The sequence below is a fragment of the Triturus cristatus genome, chromosome 2_2 (assembly GCF_964204655.1).
Source record: "Triturus cristatus chromosome 2_2, aTriCri1.1, whole genome shotgun sequence".
NCBI classification, from domain to species: Eukaryota; Metazoa; Chordata; class Amphibia; order Caudata; family Salamandridae; genus Triturus; species Triturus cristatus.
This window is the reverse complement of record NC_140582.1, coordinates 880,628,297-880,637,789: the sequence shown is the minus strand read 5'-3', so window position 1 is coordinate 880,637,789 and position 9,493 is coordinate 880,628,297.

Below are 9,493 nucleotides of genomic sequence, written 5' to 3'. Positions count from 1 at the left end.
TGAGGCAACACATTTATGACAAGGCACACCAGAACACAAAAAAAACATTTGAAGGGGTATAATTTTTTGCTAAACCAGACGTTGCACATTCTACTGTGGAGCGAAGATGGCGGCTCTGACAGTTAATTAATCCCTTCCAAAAAATTGGGCCGGGGACCTATCTTCTAAATCCGTCCAGGCTAAAGGAAATTTTTAGAGGACAGATTTTTAGCTTCACATCGGAGATACAAGCTCAGGAATATTTGTCGGAGCTGGAACAGGGGAACAGCAACAGCAAAGTTAAATGACGGACAAGGGACAACTCTTAAATGTATTACCCGATAGAGGCATTGGTGAAGGGAAAAAGGGAAAAGGGAAGTTCTCTTTTTACTGTGTGGGATGGCAGAGGGTTGGCAGGGGCAGTGGCTGGGGATATATTGTTCAGGCTATGCCTGATTACTAATTTTTGGGGAGTAGGGGTGGGGGCGGGAGGGAGGGAGGATTAAGGGACCACACAATTTGATTACACTTGATTTCGGTTTTGGGAGTTAGGGTATTCTTGGCAGCTCAAGGAGAATGTTTGCTCCATGGTGCATATGGCTCAAGGAAGGCAAAATAAAGTATGGCGGCACAGATGACAGGTGTTGGGAAACTTTGAACGGCCACTGTTAATATTTGTGGGCTGAATGATACTAATAAAAAGTCAAAGGGTGCACTTAGGTCTGCAAGCAATGCAAGCAGACGTAGTCTGCTTGCAAGAAACACACATAGAAGTGTCAAGGCTTGGCTTGTTAAACAACTTGGGCTAAAGACTTGTAGGGGGCACAGCCCAAGCATCACATACACGTGGTGTTGCTATTTTGGCCTGATATATTAAATTGCAGTTTATTCAAATGCAATTGGATTCTTTGGGGAGATGGATGATCACTAAGTGTGGTCTGGCAGAGGCTGACACTTTTACACTTTGTTCACTATGTGGTTCTATAGTAGACTATCCAGAGGTTATTAACTGTCAGACAAATGAGTTAGCACACTGGCCACTACCCATCATTCTCTGTGCAGATTTTAATGATAACTTAGCAAATAACTGGGAGTCCAATCCAAAGTATGTAGGAAGGAAACCCTAGAGTATCTCAAGCATTATCAAATATATGTAATTCGCATGGATTGATAGATGTTTGGGCAAAGGTGAGGCCACTAGAGGATGGTTTTACATTTTTTTATTTTTCCCATGTTAAACATGCTAGGCGAGACTACTTTTTTGTATCATCCTCACTGCAGCAAAAGTGCCAAATAGACAGACACCCTGCACTTTTATCTGACTACAACCCACTTGTGCTGGAACAGGCAGGAATGGGAGTGAGGAGGAAAGCCTCAACTTGAGAGCAGTATTCCTTGACGATTATAGGAAGCACATGGGGGAGTGGATACCGGGGTTCTTGAAGGTAAACATAGTAACAGCTTCTGTAGTCAACGTCTGGGACTCCATGAAAGTTTGCATCTGGGGAGACATTATTCAATTTTCCTTAAACAAAATAAAAATTGCAAAATATAAGATGCAAGATCTCTATTTAAGACTTGAACAAGCGGAAACAAACTTGCAGTGGCTGTACAGTTAGGGGATGGGGTTAAATCGAGGTAGCAATAGCAAAAGCTGCAGCTAGCAAAATCCTTGCGAAGGAATCTGTGGATAGAGTCATTACCCATCGGGAAAAGATTTATGCAAATAGCGAGAAAATAGGTCACCAATTACCCGTACGAACTCTGCAGGAATATACATATAGGGAGACCACGAATATTAGGGACTCTGAATCGGGCGTAGTTTCTGACCCTAAAGAGATCCAAGAGACTTTTCAGAAATAATATCAACTCAAATTAAAGAAAGAAAAAGAATATCTAGAAGCATCTCTGACTGGAGAGGAGATGCTTGTTACATTATCAAGCTTGTGTGATGGGAAAGCTGCCGGGCCTGATATAATACCCTATGAGTTTTATAAGATATTTCAGCTAGAAGATGTGATGATGGATATTTTTGCGCAAATGTTTAATGGGGGTAATCCACCGAAGTTCTGGGCAGAGCAAAAATTATTGTTTTTCCCAAAAATAACAAACCATTTCAAGAGCTGGGCTCCTATCGCCCAATCTACCCTGGTCACCTGTGATGCATTTGCCTCCCTATTGTCCTGAGTGATTGATAAAAAGGTATTACATTGTCAACATGGATTTATTCCCAGCAGGGACACCATCGACCACATTAGAAGGATAATATCATTATTTAATGCAAGACAAGTATCAGGAGATCCTATGCCGGTAAATTTGCGTCATGCAGAAAAAGCTTTTGATAGGGTCTCCTTGCACTTTCTGTGGATCATAATGCAGAGGAAGGGGATAGGCCCAAATTTCATCAGGTCAGTCAAAGCATCATATATAAACCTGGTAGCCAGAGTAAGTATTAACAGGGAATTATCTAGACAATTGAGTATTACAAGGGGTGCCCTTGTTCCCATTGCTTTTTGCATTATATATCGACACCTTTTTTTTTTTTAAACAGATTTTATTTGCCAAATAAAAAAGATATTGCAGAGCACTGTCACCCAGCAACTGGTGCACAGAAAATGTACATAGAAATGACTTTGACACTTTCTGGAGCAAAATAGGACATATTGAGAGCAATACAGTTGCAATATTAACCAAAGAAATAGAAAGAAATAAACCCCCCAACCCCCATCGCACTTACGCCTACCCCAAAGCAGCACCAGAGGAGAACAGTCACAACCGTCTAGACACAATACCCCTACATTTACAGGGCAATGTTACATAACCCCTATAACGGGAGGGACGGCAAGTCAGTGGACCTGGCTACTAAAAAGGGTTCCAGTTCCAGGCCTCGATACTCTGCCCATCGCTGCCAAATTTTATAATACTTAAGTGGGCACCCCCTGGCCACAAAGATAGGGATTTTCAGCTCCATACAGAAATCCATGCCAGTTTTCCAAACGGATACCGAGGGCGCCCTCGGTGCCTTCCACGCTTTAATGATGTCCCGCTTAGCCAAGGTGAACCCCAGTAGCATAAGATGGTGCTTGTATATGTTCCATCCTATATTGTCCATAACATGCAGCAGGACCAGCTTTAGGGAGCTGGGGAGGTCCCAACCCAGAACCTCCGAGAGGCAAAGCAAAACTCCCTGCCAAAATTGTGCTAGGGCGGTGCAGCGCCAGATAGTATGCAGCAAAGTGCCCTCCTCATACTGGCATCGGAGACACACCGGGGAGGCCAACAATCCTGCCATCCAGAGCCTGACCCTCGTGAAATAGACCCGATGGAGATACTTAAATTGGATAAGGTGAAGACTCACAGCTTTGGATGCGCCCCACGGGGAGGCCAGGGCCTCCACCCAGTCCTCTTCCTCCAGCAGGCTTATGTCCTCCTCCCAGACCTCCCTGAGATGCTGCAATGTTGGGAAGCAATGCGTGACCAAGGACTGGTAGACCTTTGAGATTTTGTGGTCATGGAGGTCCCCCATAAATACCTTAACCTCTATGGAACTAAACTCATCCAAGGACCCCAATCCCTCGATATATGGGGTGATGGCATGTCGGAACTGTAGGTATCTGAAAAATTGGGTTTTAGGCATTTGAAAGTCCTTTTGGAGATCCTGAAAGGACTTCAGAACCGAGCCCCGCATGACATCCCCAAGAGTAGAAATGCCAATATGGTCCCAGCCTCGAAAATCGGACAATGTAGCCAGTTGCGGCAGTCACCCATTGTGCCAATGGGGGGTCTCCCGAGTTAGCCTATTCCACCACCCGGTCCTCCACAGCGCCTGTCGCCAGATTTGAAAGACAAGTTTTGTAGCCAGGGGCAAGGAGCTGCGTAACGACGCTGAGTAAAGTATAGCATGTAGTGTATGATCCCCCATACAACATCTCTTGACCGCGTAGGCTGGATCTGCCCTATCCCCATACCACCACTCATTTAGGACTAATAGGTGGGAGGCCATATAACAGGACAGGATATCGGAGGTTGCCAAACCCCCACAATATGTGGACCAAAACCACATCCACAGGGCCACTCTTGCCATTCCACCCGCCCAAAAAAACTGACCCAGGGCCACATTAACCCCTCGGAACCATCCGGGAGAGATCGGATATGGATGGTTTTGCAGTTGGTAAAGGAGGTGGGGAAGCGACACCATCTTAATGATGGCCGACCAGCCATAGATTGATAGGGGCATGTGGGACCAAACTTTAAGATCCTCGCGCACGCGATCCCCCCAGAGGCCACCTGAACAGAGGAGACTCAGGAACCAGGACCCACCCCTCCCCCAATGACCCATAGAGTAGATTTGCAAGGGTTCATATATAGGCCCGAGGTCTCCCCAAAAATTAGCATAATGCGCAGAAGGCGCTGTCCCGTCCTATCGATATTCGTGAGAAAGAAGAGGACGTCATCTGCATACAATGCAATGCGATCCGACAGGCCCGTCGCCCACTCCAAACCAGTCACTTGGGTATCAATCCGTACCCAAGACTCTAAGGGTTTCATTGCTAGAGCAAACAAATAGGGGGACAACGGACAACCCTGACTAGTGCCCCGTCCGATAAAGAACGTGGATGAGACAGAGCCCGCCACCCGTACAGTCACAGTCAGGTCTGTATATAGGAGAGTTATATAGGACAGGAAGCGCGGTCCAAAATTTAACCTACGAAGGAGAGCGAATAAATACACCCACTCAAAGGCCCTATCCATGTCTGCAAGCAATAGCGCGGCCCACTCCCCCAACCCCTAGACAGTTGCCACTGCCACGTGGGCACGTCGAATATTGTGGCGGGTCGCCCGCTGAGGCATAAACCCGGCCTGATCGGGATGAACCAAAGGTTTAATATGCACACGAAGGCGATTGGCCAGCACCTTGGCCTCCACATTGAGAAGAGATATGGGGCGATTCAACGCATGTTGATCCGGAGGTTTTCCGGGCTTATGAAACACTACGATCTCCACGTGTCTACAATTGCAAGGCAGGCACCTCCGCTCCCTGGCCTCCTCAACCACTCTACAGAGATGAGGTCCCAATTGCAGAAAATAGCGTTTACAGAATTCACATGGGAAGCCATCGGGCCCGGGGGCCTTCCCAGGCTGCATTTCATCCAATGCCGCACCCAGCTCCTCCTCTGTGAGTGGGAGATCCAGCTCCTCGCGCACATCATCAGAGATGGTCCTGGGCGGCAAATCATCAAGAAAGCGACCAACTACCGCTGCCGGGAGGCATTCCCTAGGGACATAAAGGTCTGCATAATATGCAGCAAAGCTGTCAGCTATCACGGAGGGGTCCGAGAGGGTGGACCCATCTGGGCCCAGAATATGCAGAAGCGACTGAGAATCTAGCGACCGCTGACACAACCTATGCAATAATTTGCTGTACTTATCCCCCCACTGGTAGATCCTACTGCGGGTCGTCATCCACGCCTGTCGGGCCACATCTAACAGAATGTGAGCATATTCTTGCTGCGTCAACAGGAGTTGGCGGCGAGCCTGTCGATCGGAGCCATCTCTACTGCTACATTCCAATTCCAATAGCTTCGCCTCCACCTGAACAAGGGACTCCCTACGCAATCTGCGGGCCGCTGCGCAATATAAAATATCCACACACCGAAGCGTGGGCTTCATCGCCTCCCAGAGGCAGTCCGCCCCCTCTACTGTCCCAACATTAGATGACAAACATTGGTCGATGGCTCCTGCCATATGTTCTCTATCGTTGTCTCTCTGAAGGTTCCACGCCGAGAGACGCCACCGAAACGGCTGTGGTGCTCTACCCACGTTCAGTGTAAGAGTAATCGGTGAGTGATCTGACAGACCACGTGGAAGAATATCTGTGGCGACCACCCTGCTATCCATGGCACGGGAACGAAGATGTTATCAAGGCGGGAGAAGGAGCCATGCACAGCCGACAAGTATGTATAGCCCTGCGCCGTCCCATGTAAGCAGCGCCAAGGGTCCACCCAATCCAGGCCCGCCACCATTGAGTGTAGCTTGGTAGTCCCACCTGCGTCCGGCAGGCCCCACAGCCACCAGCGGTCCCAAGCCATGTCTAGCACATCGTTCCAGTCTCTGCCCACAGCAGTTAGCCCATCAGGCATGTCTGTCCATAGGGTCATAAGCTTTTCCACCAAGCTCCAAGAAAGGGGGTAGGGGCGTAAACACATCCCAAAACTATGGACTCCGTCCCTTTCCGCCCCTGTAGGAAGAGATATCTACCATGTGTATCCCTCCAAGTCTTTATGTGCGTGTATGGGACCCGTCTATGGATCAGTATCGCAACCCCCCCGGCATCCCCTCACAAACCTGGAGTGAAAGATATGTATGTACCCAAATCGTTGAAAACGTAGCGCCTTAGACCCCATAAGATGAGTCTCCTGCAGCATGAGAACATCTGCCTGCGCTTGCTTTGCCTGCTTCAATATTGCGCCCCGCATAATTTTATTCAACGCCCCCCTGACATTCCAACTAGTTAGTTTAAGGGTCCCAGCAGGAGCCCGCGCATCGCTAAGGGGCCCAGCCATGAAAAATGTCGAGGAAGGGATGCGTACCAAACACAAGTAAATGGTCCGGATACGATGCCTCTGATGCAGTGTAGGACAGTGCGATCAAACAACAGAACCCACTCTCCCCCCAATCAGCCCAACAGCACACTCCCCCCACCCTATACCTCAAAAACGATGAAGTATCTGTCGCAGCAAGCGTGAGTGGAAGACCACAACAGGAGGTCTCTCCCCCACTCGCCAATGGATCCCCAACATACAGCCCATTGTCAGCTGGCCCTTTCCCTTCCAACTAACGTGTTGCAGGGATATCGACCCTCAATTGTGCTTCCCCGGTCAAGGCAAACATATCAAGGAACTATGGAAGTACAAGCCCCCACAAGTTAGTCTGATGTAGTAGGCAGTCGCTGGGCTGATGCAGCTCGGGATGAAGTACTATATGACTGGGACCTGCACCCGGATCTGGATCGTCGCCGTCCCTTCCCCTTTAGTATCGGTTGTTTCTGGACGAACTCGCTCGATGAGGAGTCAGAGTCTCTCCGGGGTGGCATATGTGGGCGAAGGTGCAACGTCTCATCCGTCCAGTGGAAGACCTCCTCCAGAGAATCAAAGAAATTGGTGCGAGAATGATAGACCACCCGCAGTCTGGCCGGGTATAATAGGGCATAGGGGAATTGGAGCTCTAGGAGCCGGGCCTTTGCTGCCAAAAAAGACTGCCTGCATTGTTGGACCATCTTAGTATAGTCCGGGAAAATGAGGATGCAGGCATCGTCAAATAGCAGTGCTTCCTTGGCCCTAGCTTGTTTCAGGATAATGTCACGGTCGTGGTAGTTTAGTATTTTTGCAATGACAGGTCTCGGGCGAGCACCGGGTGGGGGCTTCTGAGTCAGCGCCCTGTGAACGCGCTCCACCACGAAACACTTGGACAATGACCCCCGAGGGAGCCAACTCTCAAGCCACTGGGTGAGGAACCGCTCCATTCCATCCTTCTCGCAGTCCTTCAGAGATCCAACAAATTGAAGATTATTGCGGGGGCCCTCCCCTCCGCATCCTCCACCTGGGATGCCAGCCCACGTTGAATTGTCTCCAGGGAGGCCACTCGCTTCTGCAGAGTCTCTACCACATCTTCCACCCCAGAGTCCCTCGTCTCCGTCTCTGTGATCCGTGCTACCCGCATTGCGTAGATCTTGACGCAGCAGCATGACGTCTGAGCCCACCGCCCCAATCCTGGCATCTAGGGCGTGTCGCGACTGGGTGATGGCTGCAAGGAGGGCGGTATTATCAGGCACATCGCCAGGTGTCCCCCCGACGCCACGGCAGAGGCCCCGTGAATTTGTCCACTGCACTCTGCTTGGAGGACCCACCACCCGGCCGATCCCTCGTCATGGTCAATCCAAGGTCTCCCTGCAGGTTAGGGGTGTCGTGCCCGTCCCCGGTATGTCAAGCTCCAGATATTATGAGTCCCAAAGATGCCACCGGGGGAGGTAGTATGTCACAGTCAGACCACTCAGCCCAGGACCCCAACTCCCAAGTCCAGCGCCTTCCGAGGGGCCCCCTCCTGCTGGCACAGCTTGGCCGCCGATCCTGGGATGGGCTCAAAAGCAAGATGAAGGGAGGAGCCCCAGAACTCCAAACACCAAGGGCCCCAAAGGAGCCGCACACCACTCACCAGACCCATGTACAGTCAAATAGACTACTCAAGGTGCCACGTCCAGCCAAGAGCACCGGGGGGGCACACACAGTCACGCCACGGCGCCTCAGGGACCTGCAGACAATGTAGAAATGGCAGCTCTGTAGTCTTCGACTGGACCCTGGTGGTGAGCACACTCGGCCCGATCGACCGCCGGGGTGAGCCCACCAGCCCACCAGAGGGAGGAGAGATCTGCCGCGTTCAGCCACCCACCGGGAAGCTCAGGACTGCACACGACTCCAGCCCCACCAGCACAGCGGCAAGTGCAATTTCGCAATGGAGGTGGCTCCAAGCGTCCGGCCGCCCAAATAGCAATGCACATGCAGGACACCTCGGCCCCCCACCAGGCACCTACACGCAGAGGAGACCGAGCACACCCCTACACCGCCCAACACAGCCGCCGATCCGGTACTGACAGTTCACCGGGGGGCAGCAGAGGGACATGTCGCGGCCGCCAGGTAGCGCTGTCACAACCCTCAAATAGAGCCCACAAGGCCCAGTATGACTGCCGATGTGGGCCCCTCCCACCATGTCGAGAATACTCAATAGGCAGGGCTTGTAGCTCAGGGGAGCATTCTTAGCTGGTCCTATGCAGGTTAAGGGTGGCTGCGGAAGGTTCCCGGTCTGGCCGCGCACATCCACGACTCCCCCTCGGCTCTCTCCCATGCAGCTCGTTGCAGCCGCCGCACCGTGGCACTCACCACACTTCCACCGGCACAGTCGGTCCCCAGCAGGCACCCGGCAGGCCCCTGATGTCCGTCTCTGCACAAGCGGCTCCGGGACTCCAAGGCACCGGAAGGGCCAGCGCCATCCAGGCATTCCGTCTGCTATCGGCCTCGGCAGGGCCCAGCGCCCCCTGATTGTGCAGCCTCTGTCTCCGGCCGCCCGTTCCCAGCGATGGCGCCTGATTGCAGCCCCCGTGACAACAGCCGCCCTAGGCCTCCAAACTCGGAAAAAACGATAATCCTCGGTTCAATTCAGGCGTGGTGGTGGAGCTAGGAAGCAGGATATTGGAGGATTGTAGTTCTCCCAGCACACGTCTGCCATAATGGCTCGCTAGACCACGCCCCACCATATAGACCCCTTTTTAAAATAAAATTGGCAATAAATTCAAGTACCTCCCCTAATGTCGCAAGGTTATATTACCACAGTCATTTGCTGATGATGTGGCAGTGGTCACTCCTAACCCCGAGCTTGCTATAAAATTTGTAGAAGAAGATGCAGTGATTTTCATAGGATTTTCAGGGTAGTCCGTGAATAAAGGAAAAACGCAGATAGTTAT